The following is a 14,865-nucleotide window of genomic DNA, read 5'->3' as shown; positions in this document are numbered from 1 at the left end:
AAGAAATCTATGTATCTCTTGCTCTGGCAACTGTGTATAGACCACCAGGGCCGTATACAGAATTCCTGAAAGAATTTACAGATTTCCTCTCATAAATACACAGTACCTCAACACTCCCGTTTTTCCCGGGAGTCTCCCATATTTCACACCCATCTCCCACCCCCCTCTTGTTTGTTATTTCTCCCAGGAAACTCACGTAATTTGTAAGACCCTACCTCTTTATAGGAATAATCACATCAATACATTATTCTAAGGTTGTCCAGTTGCCAGATCTGGTGTGAAACGCATCCTACTCCCTAAACAGATACATCATACAATATTGAACCCATTTCTGACCTCAGCCTGGCAACCTACAGCTCTGTTGCGCAGTTGATATCTGCGCAGGTAGACGGAGGAATTTTAATCAAGTGCCACTAAAAATGGCATTAGAAAGCTCAGGTGGTTCAACCACGAAGAAAAAGTAAATATAGCTGCAAGTATGACGACAGCTGGTCAGAGGAATTAAATTTCTTATCACGAAGCAGCATCAACAATTCCCACACTTTTTGCAAAGTGTGTCGCACTGATTTTAGTATCGGACAGGGTGGGGAAAACGATGTAATGCAACACAATAAATCCCAAAGGCAAAATCGCGCTGTGGAGGCACAAATGGTCACACCTGCGATCAGAGCCGTCGCTAGTGGGGTGAATGGTGGTGACAATTATAGCATAAAACATTTAAACACAAGACGCGGAAATGCTCAACTTAGTAGCTGGTTACTCGCTCGCTTGGTGTGCACGCATAGAGCTGCGTCTGATAGACAGCAATACTGAACAGAGCTCTCCTTTGCGAAGTTCTCCTCGGACTTCCTCCTGCATCTGAACGAACTAATACAAATCACAGTTTAAACAAACAGAAAAGGATGTGAAAGATCCCAATACAGCACCCGCGGTGTTCTGGTGTTCAGGGCTCACGCAGAGAGAGGCATCTCAAAACGCTTGAACACCGAATTTGCCTCTTTTTGCTCTTTTATGGACAAATACATTAAAAATATGCCAAAATACCTAGCTTGGAAAGTATATTCGAAAAAACTGTTGATTATGTCTTGTCCTGTTTATGAAAGTAAACAGTTTAGAAAAAAAACGGATGTGTATTATATTGGATGCGTTCATTGTCTCTTAAAGTGAACGTGCCTAATTTAGTTACTAGCTGCTGCGATGTTAATCGAAGAAAATGAAAAGAAAATAACTCATTGCTCTTGACTGAATTACTTTGTAGTTTTTAACAAGAATTAATGCACAGTCAAAACAACAATTATATGTATCTATCTATATATATATGTGTATATATATATATGTGTATATATATATATATATATATATATATATATATATATATATATATATATATATATATATATATATACATACACATTTTTTTTTTTTTTTTTTTTACTAGTAGGTGCAGGACACTATAATACATTTATGCAAGTGAGTATGGCAAAATAACTGTGACATATTATACCCAAAAATTCTTCATACAGTGAACTACAGTATTTATATGCTGTATATATATATATATTTTTTTTTTTTTAATACAACAATTTGTATAAATTATTAAATTGAATAAATTATATTTCACATTATTTTCAAAATTCAGATTAATGAAGATCTACATTTCTCAGTTTCACAGAGGATCACAGGGAAGGATGTTTATTTGACACAAGCAGAGGTTATGGTGAACAAAGGTGAATCAAACTGAAGATGAAGTGGTGAAGAGTGAGTAAATGGGTGTTGATACTGTCCTTGCTGTCTTGGAGGAGTGAAGATCCGAGAGGTGGTGGCTTGCGATGATGGAGGACGATGACACACACGCTGGACACAGGAGGTAACTAGAGATTGCTGGAGATGGGTAAGTATATAACACGGTTAGTCCTTGAAGTTAACAGGTAGGCTTGACCTAGTTGTCAACGAGACCGGACAGTGACTGCATGTGTGCGCGTGTCTTTTATGTGCTGGGAGATTGGCAAGCTGATGAGGGGCAGGTGAGTGTGATCAGTACTCAGGTGAGGGAGTGCGCTGAGATTGGGTGGTGTTGGAGCCTGGAGTGTCTGTGACAGTACCCCCCTACCCACAGCCTGCTCCTGAGGGCTGAGGATCCCGACGTCGTGGTGGTCTTCGTCTTTCCCGCGGGGCAGGTCTGTTGGGATGATTAGTGTGGAAGGTTTCCAGTAGGTCCAGGTCCAGGATGTCGTTGCGTGGGACCCATTAGCGTTCCTCTGGACCATAACCTTCCCAGTCCACAAGGTACTCGAGCTGTCCACCATTGCGTGGGGGGTTTCGGCTGTGGCTACGACAGGCTCTGTGGAGAGAGGGACAGAACGATGGAGAGGTTTGAAGAGTGACACATGGAATGTGGGGTGAATGTGATAGTCAGGAGGGAGTTGTAGCTTGTAGGTGACCGGGTTGATCTGCTCTGTGATGGTGAATGGGCCAATGAATCTGGGACTCAGTTTGCGGCATGGTAGACACAGGTGATTGTCCCTGGGTTGACAGCCAGACCTTCTGTCCGGGTTGGTAGGCTGGAGCTTCGGAACGGTGAAGGTCTGCTGTCATCTTGCGTCTACGTAGGGCCCGTTGTAGTTGGTAATGGGCTGAGTCCCAGACCCTCTCGCTCTCTCAGAACCAGTAGCCGAGTACGCACTGGAATGGTGTGAGTCCGTTGTAGGGTTGGTGCAGGGAGTTTTGTGCGTACTCGGTCCACCCCAGGGACTGGTTCCAAGAGTCCTGGTAGCCATGACAGAAGGTACGGAGGAAGCAACCGATCTCTTGGATCTTCCTCTCCGTCTGCCCGTTTGACTGTGGATGGTATCCTGATGACAGGCTGACGGCCACACCTAGGAGGGAGTGAAAGGCTTTCCAGACTCGGGAGATGAATTGGGGACCTCTGTTGGATACGATATCCTCAGGGATACCAAAGTACCGGAAGACGTGGTTGAACATGAGCTCCGCTGTCTCCATGGTCGTGGGTAGTCCCTTTAAAGGAATCAGACGACATGATTTACAGAATCTATCAACAACTACAAGAATACTGGTACAGTCTTTAGAAGGTGGCAGGTCAGTGATGAAATCCACCCCTAGGTGTGACCATGGTCGCTTAAGAAAGGGCAGAGGAAGGAGTTTGCTGGATGGCTTCAGGCTCGTCTGGGTTTTCTTCAGGAGTGTAACAACGGGATAAGGCGTCAGCCTTGACATTCTTGGATCCGGGTCGATTGGATATAGTGAAATTAAAGCGGGTAAAGAATAATGCCCATCGAGCTTGTCTGGGGTTAAGCCTCTTGGCCATTCGCAGGTACTCTAGGTTCTTGAGGTCCGTGAATACCAGGAAAGGATGCCTAGCTCCCTCCAGCCAATGCCTCCATTCCTCAAGTGCCAACTTGATGGCTAGAAGCTCTCGGTTGCCAATGTCATAGTTTGCCTCCGCCGGGTTGAGCTTGCGGGAAAAGAAGGCACATGGATGGAGTCTGCTGGGGTTCCCCTGCTGCTGGGAAAGTACCGCTCCTACACCTGTGGTGAAGTCATCGACCTCCACGACGAAAGGCCTGTCGGGATCGGGATGGACCAGGAGAGGAGCGGTAGTGAAGGCCTCCTTCAGGGTATTGAAAGCCTCTGTGGTGGCTGGGGTCCAGGGCAGAGACTTGGGCTTATTACAGAAAAGACTTGTAAGAGGATTGGTGATGGAGCTGTAACCCTGGATGAAGCGGCGGTAGAAGTTTGCGAAGCCAAGGAATTGTTGTAGTACTTTAATGTTGGTGGGTGTTGGCCAGTTCCTAATGGCATCCACCTTCCCCTCGTCCATCCGGATGCCACTGCTATTGATGTTATAGCCAAGGAACTGCACTGAGGACTGATGGAAGGAACACTTCTACCCTTGGGAGATATCATCAGGAAACATGGTGTTAGCTTTCACTGTTATGCTGATGATACTCCAATGCAATCCAATCCACCTTTATTTATAAAGCACCTTAAAAACAACAGTGTTGACCAAAGTGCTGAACACAGTCTATAAATAAACAATAACATACAACAGCAGCGCAACAAAAAATAATAAAACAGTAGATAAGCATAAAAATAAATGCAACAGTAATACAAAACTAAAAGTCAACCCTCAAACTGAGGTAAAAGCCGAAGAAAATAAATGAGTCTTAAGATGGGATTTAAAAACAGGAAGAGACTTAATCAATCTGATGTGCAAAGGCAGCTCATTCCAGAGTCTCGGAGCTGCCACTGCAAACACACGCTCTATATTTCTTTGCGGCGCGGTGAAACACATTAATTTGAAAAACTAATGGAATGCATAGTTGATATAAAAAACTGGATGACGAGTAATTTCTTACTGCTAAATTCTAAAAAAACAGAGGTGTTAATTATAGGACCTAAAAACTCTGCATGTAATAACCCAGAACACTGTCTAAGATTTGATGGTTGCTCTGTTAATTCTTCGTCATCAGTTAGGAACCTAGGTGTATTATTTGATTGCAATCTTTCCTTAGAAAGCCACGTTTCTAGCATTTGTAAAACGGCATTTTCCATCTCAAAAATACATATAAATTATGGCCTATGCTCTTAATGTCAAATGCAGAAATGTTAATCCATGCATTTATGACCTCAAGGTTAGATTATTGTAATGCTTTATTGGGTGGTTGTTCTGCACGCTTAGTAAACAAACTACAGCTATTCCAAAATGCAGCAGCAAGAGTTCTTACTAGAACCAGGAAGCATGACCATATTAGCCCCGTCCTGTCAACACTGCACTGGCTCCCTATCAAACATCGTATAGATTTTAAAATATTGCTTATTACTTATAAAGCCCTGAATGGTTTAGCACCTAAGTATTTGAATGAGCTCCTTTTACATTATAATCCTCTACGTCCGCTACGTTCTCAAAACTCAGGCAATTTGATAATACCTAGAATATCAAAATCAACTGCGGGCGGCAGATCCTTTTCCTATTTGGCGCCTAAACTCTGGAATAACCTACCTAACATTGTTTGGGAAGCAGACACACTCTTGCAGTTTAAATCTAGATTAAAGACCCATCTCTGTAACCTAGTTTACACATAACAAACTAATATGCTTCTAATACCCAAATCTTCTGTTAAAGGGTTTTAAGGCTGCATTAATTAGGTAAACCGGAACTGGGAAAACTTCCTATAACACCCGATGTACTTGCTACATCATTAGAAGAATGGCATCTACGCTAATATTAATCTGTTTCTCTCTTATTCCAAGGTCACTGTAGCCACCAGATCCAGGCTATTAGAAAATACAGGACTAGTTTCCATTTTTGTGCTGATGATACTTAACTATCTCAACAAGACCAGATGAAACTTCTAAATTATCTAAGCTAACAGAATGTGTTAAAAGTGTAAAAAATTGGATAACCAATAATGGGAATATTGAGGGATGACTGCCATCCATGAGGGAGTGGAGGAGTCACCACCGTTCGCCTCGGGCTTAAAATTCCTGATCCTTCAAAATGGTCTCTGACAATCATTGACACCCTTCACAAAATTCATTGCCAATAAGCTGTATATAGCGCTGTGTCCAAGCATGTTAACAGAAAGTTGAGTGGAATGAAAAAGTGTGGAAGAAAATCATGTATAACTGACCGAGAGGACCACAGCCTTATGAGGATTGCCAAGCAAACTGGATTCAAGAATTTTAGAGAACTTCACAAGGATTGCACTGAGGCTGAGTTCAAGGCATCAAGAGCCACCACACACAGAAATGTGAAGTGCAACATCTTACACAAACTCAGCTGTTATTGGACTAATGAATGCATGCATGACAGTTCAATGTTTTTCCATCACGTTTGGACTTGGACTTATGTGTTCGTAATATTGCCAAAGGTAATTGGTTATTGGTTTGGTAAGTCAGAAATACACTGGTAAACCTTTAATGGTACTTTTCTGAATTTATGTTTGGATTATGCAAATAAGTTCCACAGGAGGAAAGAAGGGTGGGCCACACTGTCTCCCCACTCTGATGGAAACAGCCAATCATAGCCTGGAAATGGATAAATGCCAGATTGCAATCTCCTCTTCACCAAAAAAAGATAAATGTACCTTGCCAAAAGACACTCCTTGTACTGAGTCCTGTGAGGGAAGAGGCAATAACAGCTACATCGGTTCTGAGTTCTGTCAGGGAGAGACACTAACAGAGCAAGTTCTGAGTCTTTGACACATCCAGGAGTCAATAACAGATCAATAAATTTTCTGAGTCTCAGTCCTGTCAAGGAAAGGACTGCAACAGATCACCAACATTCTGAGCCTCAGGCCCGTGAGGGAAGAGGCAATAACAGATACCAAGTTCTAAGTCTCCAGCTTCGAGGCAGCAACAGATATAACCACATTCTGAGCCTCCAGCCTGAGAGGAAAAAGATAATCTATGTTCAGACTTCATTCAGGATCTTCGTCCAGTGAGACATCAACAGATGCAACATGTCCTGAATCTCCAGCCTAGAGAGACAAAGCGGATTGACCAAGTTCTGAGTAGCTAGCCCAGAGAGACAGAAGACACATAGACATCTGCTAAAAGGTTAAGCTCCGGTGAGCAAACCTTCATTCCCAGGTACCTTTGCTTGCGTGTTCCAGGCTAAGGATATTGTTATCGTGGGCACTTCTAAATACCGTGAATAATTATATTACAAATTATTCTGAATTTGGAATGCATTCTAAGAATACTACTCCCATCAACTGGTCAAAATGCACAACACTGCTGTATGCTGCTTGAAAGACTCTTTGCGCTCAGATGTAAAAAAGCACATGGAGGAACACGTGAGGGACGAGCTGAATGAAAGCACATTCACTCTCTGACAGCAGATGGTGCTAAACTGCAGAAAATGTCCTTATCCTGGAAACCCTGTAAATAAACCAGCTGGACTACTTTCTGAAACATATTTAAATAATTTCAAATAGCCATTCAGATTTGTTTATTTGCTATGATGGTCATCACAGTGCCAAATATTTAAGTATTAAGACTTAACAGGTTATTTTAATCTGGACTACAACATGCCATAGATATAGTTTGAAAATGTTCAGATTTTTTATTGTTAATTCACACTTTACATCAGGGCTTCATTTTTAACATTAGTTAATTCATTGGTTAACATAAATTCCCAATGACAAATTCTTCTGAACATTCATTAATATTAGGTATTCCAATATTTAATAACACTGTCGGGTCTCGGGGCTAATCACCTGCCTTTGGGGTTGCGTGTGTGTGTTGTGTGTTTGGATGGTTTGAAAGTTCGCCTCATCAGTCTGTTTGAGTTTTCCCCGCCCTCCTTGTTTCTCCATTTGTTACTTAATTGTTTGACACCTGGTCTCCATTTCTTCTAATTTATCCCCTTTATAATTCCCTGTATTTCTCTGTCCGTTGTCAGACTGTTGTTACCAGAGATGGGACCAAGTCACACATGTGCAAGTCTCAAGTAAGTCTCAAGTCTTAACTTTCAAGTCTCAAGTAAGTCCCAAGTATTTTTTTCTTGGGCAAGTCAAGTCAAGTCAAGTCACAAGTTATGTCAAGGCAAGTCAAGTCCTGTAGTAAGTCAAGTCAAGTCCAAGTCAAGTCACCTTTTTATTGTAATTTTACCTGCAGAATCTGATCTTAATAAAGTTAAAAGACAAGATATAAGTAACAGTAAATTAAAATAATTTGGATTTGCATTGTAAATACTCATGTTCAGTAAAATACATCATGGAATCAAACAAAATTGTAACTTCATAAAATTATTTATTTTTCACTTCTGCCAACAGAAATGTTTTACATTTTCAACATTGAGTCCATAAAACAAATAACAGCTAAACATCCAACAGACTCCTCTCTGAACACCCCCCTCTCTCTCTCTCTCTCAAACGACGTGACGTGACATGACATTCGGCCAAGTATGGTGACCCATACTCAGAATTCGTGCTCTGCATTTAACCCATCCGAAGTGCACACACACAGAGCAGTGAACACACACACACACTGTGAACACACAACCAGAGCAGTGGGCAGCCATTTATGCTGCGGCGCCTGGGGAGCAGTTGGGGGTTCAATGCCTTGCTCAAGGGCACCTAAGTCATGGTATTGAAGGTGGAGAGAGAACTTTACATGCACACACCCACAATTCCTGCCGGCCCGAGACTCGAACTCTCAACCCTTCGATTGCAAGTCCGACTCTCTAGCATTAGGCCACGACTTCCCCTCAGACACAGTTTACATACAACATTAAACTTTCTTACATTTCTCCTCTCTCTCTCTCTCTCTCTCAAGTTCAAGTTCAAGTTGCTTTATTGGCATGACATTTGAGTTACAGTATTGCCAAATTTAGCATTTAGATACAGAATAAAATATGATTACAATAAAATACAATACAATAAAAATAGCAGCAGCAGATAATATTTCTAATATTAATAATAGTAATTATATACAATTAAGAATATCAAATAAAACAGTTGAATATAATAAATTATCCCTTTCGTATGGTGTGTATGGTGTATAAATATTTAGCAGCTATTGTGACTGCCGTCTCATTCTCTCCAAGTATATAGAGTAGTTTCTCTGAGTCATTTAGAGACAAGAATGAACGATTCAAAGCTTCAAACTGTGAGAAGAATGTTTCTCTTGTAGTGCTGTATTTGGGACAGACAAGAAGGAAGTGTTTCTCATCCTCTGTTTGATTCAGCTCACAGTGTTTGCCTCTCTTCTCTCGGTTGCCAGGATCTTTTATGTCTACCAATATCTTTTTCCAAATCATGATCACTGAGTCGATATTTTGAAAGGATTTGTCTTTCTTTTAATTGCTTGAGTGATAAGTAATTTGCCAGTTTTTGTGGTTCTGTTTAGGGCCGAATAACACTGAAGTTTGGTTTGGAGCTCAAATTCATTTTTTCATTTTTCATCATAATTATACTTCAGATTTTTGTCAATTAGTTTCTGAATGTTGTGATTGGAGTCAGACTCAGTTTGGGTTTCCTTCATCGGGTGAAGCACGAGTGTGTTTCTCTCTCTCTCTCTCTCTCTCTCTCTGTCACACACACACACACAATCTCTCTCTCAGAGTACATCCGTAAGTCATTACCTCTATTACAAGGTATTGCACTTGCAAAATATAAGATTCGAGAGTCTTGTCTGCAAGCCGAGCACGATGTGGCCTATCCCACCATGTATGCACCACCGGTATGCGCGCTCATAATGGAAGCAACGCAGTCGCGACGCGCACGCGGTGCGACACGCTCGACGCCTCAGGGGCGCAACTGCCCGAGCGCTTTGGAAACAAGGAGAAAGAGGCGCAACTAGCGATTTCCACGCGTTTTTAGGCGCGAATTATTGACGACAAAAGCGATGACCCTCGGTACCCCTCAAGCTGAGATGTTGACGTGATGTGATATCTGATCTAAGTGGGCGTGGTGTGCGTAAGGTAGAGAGGGCATGACTGATGATAGTGTCCTGGTCCAGTCATGACAACGCGATTCTCAGCCTGCGCTCCAGCTGATAATCAATTTTATTTAAAAAAAAATAATTTATATATTTTATATTCAAACTGAAAACATAATGTGATTAACACTCAAGTCATTCAAGTCATCCTGTCTCAAGTCAAGTCCCGAGTCTTTAACTTCCAAGTCCGAGTCAAGTCTCAAGTATTTTATTTTTTGTCAAGTCAAGTCACAAGTCATAAAAAAAGCGACTCGAGTCGACTCGAGTCCAAGTCACCAAGTCACAAGTCCCCATGTCTGGTTGTTACTCGTACCAATAGCTCCGATCTACTAGATGGTCTGTGTACTCACCTTGTCGTGTCTTGTCTTCAGGCTACAGTGTCTTTAGCTGTTTTGCTCTGCCTCCTGTTCTCACGAATGCAATACTCCTAGAAGTTTCCAGCTCTCATTTCTCTGGTTCTCAGCTGTCGAAAGAGCTGTCGCTCGGTGTAGCGATCTGGTCCGCCGACCTCTCATTCTCTCGCTCGTGTTCCGGCATTCCTCGACGAGTTAAACTGTGGAACGTTACTCATCTGCTTTGTCTCAACTGCTTTCAATAAAGCTCAGTGTAAATCCGCAACTGAATCCAGCCTGTTTCTCCTGACAGAACAGTCTGACCAAAATATGGATTCAGCGGGATCTGATCCACCTCGCTCGGCTCTCGTACAGTAGGGAGTTTTATTGGGTCAGCATGCCACCCAGCTCAACACCACCGCGCAGGATGTGGACGCTCTCAGCGCTCGTGTCACTGAACTCCTCAGATGGGTGTATAGCCTTCAGCGAGAGGCGACGAGCCGGGGTTCTGCCCTTCGCACCGGTATGACCCAGGATTCTGAACCCCATGCCAGCAATCCGCCGGTCTACGATGGCGATCCGAATGCCTGTCAAGCCTTTCTCTCCCAGTGTTCGCTGGTGTTCTCTCTGCAGCCTGACGTTACGCTAATGAAGAAGCCAAGGTGGCTAATGTCCTTACACTTCTTTCGGGCCATGTCTGCGAGTGGGGAATCGCCGTATGGAGATTGCGAGCTTCCTGTTGTGCCACTTTCGCGGATTTCAGTCAGGAGATGGCCAAGTTGTTCGATCGCTCTGCTCAGGGTGATGAGGCAGCAGCTCAGTTATCGCAGCTGTCACAGAGGAGGAACTCAGTCACGGATTATGCCATCCAGTTCCATATGTTAGCCACGGCGTGTGGCTAACATACTAGCACGAGAGCGCGCTGCGCGCACGTTTTCCTGAGGGGCTGGACTTTGCCATTTCCGATGAACTCGGTGCCATGGAGCTCTCACGGGAATTGGATAATCTGATAAATCTCACACTCCATGTAGAGGGCCGTCTCCACCGCCACCGCAAACAACGGCAAACTCCCTCTCCGTGGCACCACCTGGAGTCCTCTTCAGCCAGTGCAACCGGTCGTCAGCTCTCAGAGGAGGAGCCCATGCAATTGGGTCGCCTTCAGCTTATGTCGCAACAGAAGCAAGAACGTCTGTCGTCTGGGGTGTGTCTATACTGTGGCAAGGCAGGCCACTACGCCCTTCAGTGCCCGTTAAAAGCCAGGGCCCACCAGTGAGGCGGAAAGTCCTGGTGGGCACTGTTCACGGCTCAAGCTCTCCAGCAGCATGCACTCAGCTGCCGTTTCAACTTTCTCTCAGAGTGATTCTCAGAATGGTCTCGCCCTTGTGGATTCGAGGGCTGTGGGGAACTTCCTCGATGCTGCGACTGCCCACAGTTGGAGCATCCCACTCATTCCTCTGGCTAGTCCCATATCGGCATGGTCATTATCAGGCAGTCACCTAACCACCATCACCCATGTCACACTAAGGGTTAATCTTCACATCGCTGGCAACCATTGTGAACAGATTGAACTATTTATCATTGATTCCCCGAAGGCTCCTTTAATACTAGGGCACCCATGGTTACTTAAGAACAACCCACACATTGACTGGGTTAGTAATTCAGTTTTAGCCTGGAGTCAGTCTTGTCACGTGTCATGTTTGGGTGCTGCTTTTCCTCCTGTCTCTGTGTCTTGTGTTTCACAGGGGGATTCCTCTGACCTGACTGGTGTTCCGGCGGAGTACCATGATCTTCGGGCGGTCTTCAGTAGGGCCCGGGCCACCTCACTACCTCCGCATCGCCCCTTTGATTGTGCCATTGACCTTCTTCCGGGCTCTTCTCCGCGCATTCGGGAGGGGGATGAGTGGAAAACAGCGTTTAACACCCCTTCGGGACACTACGAGTACTTCGGCCGTTTTCCAGGGGCTCGTCAACAGCGTGTTGGGTGACATTATTAACCAATTTGTCTTTGTGTATTTGGATGAAATCTTGGTTTTCTCTCACGCTCTCCAATTGCACACCAAGCATGTCAGACGGGTTCTCCAGCGGTTGCTAGAAAACCAGTTGTTTGTCAAGGCAGAGAAGTGCAAATTCCATGCTGAGTCTATTACGTTCCTTGGCCACATCATTTCTACAAGAGGGATTAAACCTGACCCCGCTAAGATAGAAGCAGTCGCCCAGTGGCCGGTCCCTGACTCCCATAAGGCTCTGCAGCATTTCCTGGGGTTTGCCAACTTCTACCGGCGATACATCAGGAATTTTGGTCAGATCGCTGCGACGCTCACAGCCTTAACCTCCACTAAGGTGTCCTTCAGATGGAACCCGGAGGCACAGGTAGCCTTTGACATTTGAAAGTCTCGTTTTGTCTCTGCAGCTGTTCTGATGGTTCCAGATCCTGAGGCCCAGTTCATTGTCGAGGTTGATGCTTTGGACATTGGGGTTGGTGCCGTTGTCTCAGCGTTCCCTCCGTGACGGGAAGGTGCACCTGTGTGCATTCTTCTTTCATCGTCTCAGCCCTGCAGAACGTAATTACGACATTGGCAATAGAGAGCTGTTGGTGGTACGGTTGGCCTTGTGTGAGTGGCGTCACTGGTTGGAGGGGCCAGTGCAGCCCTTCTTGGTCGTTACAGATCACAAGAACCTGGAATACATCCGTTCGGCCAAGAGGCTCTTCTTTGCCAGGTTTAACTTCACCGTCTCGTACCAGCCGGGATCCAAGAACACCAAACCCGATGCCCTCTCTCACCTGTTCGAGGCCCCAGGGAGGGAGATTGCGGCCGAAGCCATAATTCCCGAGGGGGTGTTGGCCGGGGCCCTTTCGTGGGGTATTGAGCAGCGAGTTACAATCCGAGTTACTAGTGCCAGCAGCTCTCCTGGGCAGAATACGCTCATAACACACTCCCTTTGAGTGTACTGTTGGTTATAACCCACCTCTGTTCCCAGCACAGGAACCTGAAGCACCGGTTCCTTCCGCCCTAGCTTTCGTCCAGCGCTGCCGCCGCACCTTGGAGAAAGTCAGGAGAATTTTGGTCGAAACCTCTGGCCGAACCAAGATCGCAGCCGATCGTCGCCGATCCTCTCCTCCTGCCTATGTGTGTGGTCAGCGGGTTTGGCTTTCTACCAAGGATCTGCCTCTCCGGGCGCCTTCTCGTAAGCTGGCACCCAGATTCATTGGGCCGTTCCGCATCACCAAGGTGGTTAATCCGGTGGAGATCAGGCTCAAGCTTCCTCCTACTCTTGGTTGGGTTCACTCGGTGTTTCATGTTTCTAGGGTCAAGCCGGTGTTCTCTTCCCCCCTTAACCCTGCTTGTTATCGCCCCACCCCCCCACCCACTCATCTTGTGGATGGATCTCCTACATACACGGTTAGGAGATTACTCGACAAGCGGCGCCGCGGCAGTATCTTGTGGACTGGGAGGGTTATGGTCCAGAGGAGAGGTTCTGGGTGCCGTCCCGGGACATTCTGGACCGCTCGTTGATCGAGGACTTCCGTCGGCGATGAGGTAGGCCCCCTAGGAGGGGGGGTACTGCCGGGTCTCGGGGCTAATCACCTGCCTTTGGGGTTGCGTGTGTGTGTTGTGTGTTTTGGATGGTTTGACAGTTCGCCTCGTCAGTCTGTTTGAGTTTTTACCTGCCCTCCTTGTTTCTCCATTTGTTACTTAATTGTTTGACACCTGGTCTCTACTTCTTCTAATTTCTCCCCTTTATAATTCCCTGTATTTCTCTGTCCGTTGTCAGACTGTTGTTACTTGTACCAATAGCGCCGATCTACTAGCTGGTATGTGTACTCACCTTGTCGTGTCTTGTCTTCAGGCTCCAGTGTCTTTAGCTGTTTTGCTCTGCCTTCTGTTCTCACGAATGCAATACTCCTAGAAGATTCCAGCTCTCATTTCTCTGGTTTTCGGCTGTCGAAAGAGCTGTCGCTCGGTGTAGCAATCCGGTCCGCCGACCTCTCATTCTCTCGCTCGGGTTCCGGCATTCCTTGACCCTACGAGTTAAACTGTGGAACGATAATCATCTGCTTTGTCTCATCTGCTTTCAATAAAGCTCAGTGTAAATCCGCAACTGAATCCAGCCTGTTATTCCTGACAAACTCATTGTTAAAAAGTAAAGTTGAAACTGTATTATTTAATGAGCTAACATGAACTATGACTTGTATTTTTTTTTTTACAAAGATTAATTACTTCTGTAGCAAATGTGGCTATAGTGAAGGTTAATGGTTAACTAATGAGATTGTAAAGTGATACCTATAGGTCTTTATAGTTCTTTTGCACTTTAATCTGTGCAAAACTTTTAACTTTATATATTTTTCTTTATTAACTTATTTTATTTAAATGTTCAGTTATTTTTGTTATTAGAAAAAAGTTATTTAACCTATTATATTATACTATATTTTGAGCACTTTTTAAAACTAAATTACAATACCGTGATAATACCATTTACCATGATAAAAGCATGAGCAATTAATCGCAACAGGAAAATTTGAAACCAGCATATCCCTACTCCAGGGTCACATATGCGTGTTCCAGATTTTAGGACCCTTTTGTGCTCCAGGAGATCAGCATCCTCCAGCGCTTCATGTTCAAGGCTGTCGAAATGGATACCTGCTCCTTTCCCCACTGCATTGCTACCAGCACTACCAGTGGATGAAGTCACTGCTGCCGGACTGCTCACTTAACCACAGAGAATGTAAATATCACTTATCCGAACCTTTAACAATTCCAAGGTCTTATCATTCCAAGTTATTATCAGTATATGATTTTTCTAATTTACATTAGATATTATATAGTTGGTTGTAGTTTATAGCAAATCTTTCATGTATTTCCCAAATAAACAGTAGCTCTATGGCACTCATAAGGAATATATGTTAACCCTCTTGGCGCCACGGTCGAGTTTACTCGACAAGATGCGGCACTGAATAAAACGGCCGATTTTGTCAAATAGGGTGTCAAATTTCATGCGACCTCCCCTGCACCAGATAGCAGACATGTAATACTTCATCTCTGACTCAAAAAAGTGTCATGCTTCTATA

The sequence above is a fragment of the Carassius carassius genome, chromosome 1, assembly GCF_963082965.1.
Source record: "Carassius carassius chromosome 1, fCarCar2.1, whole genome shotgun sequence".
Classification (NCBI taxonomy): domain Eukaryota; kingdom Metazoa; phylum Chordata; class Actinopteri; order Cypriniformes; family Cyprinidae; genus Carassius; species Carassius carassius.
Note: the sequence above shows the minus strand (reverse complement) of the source record.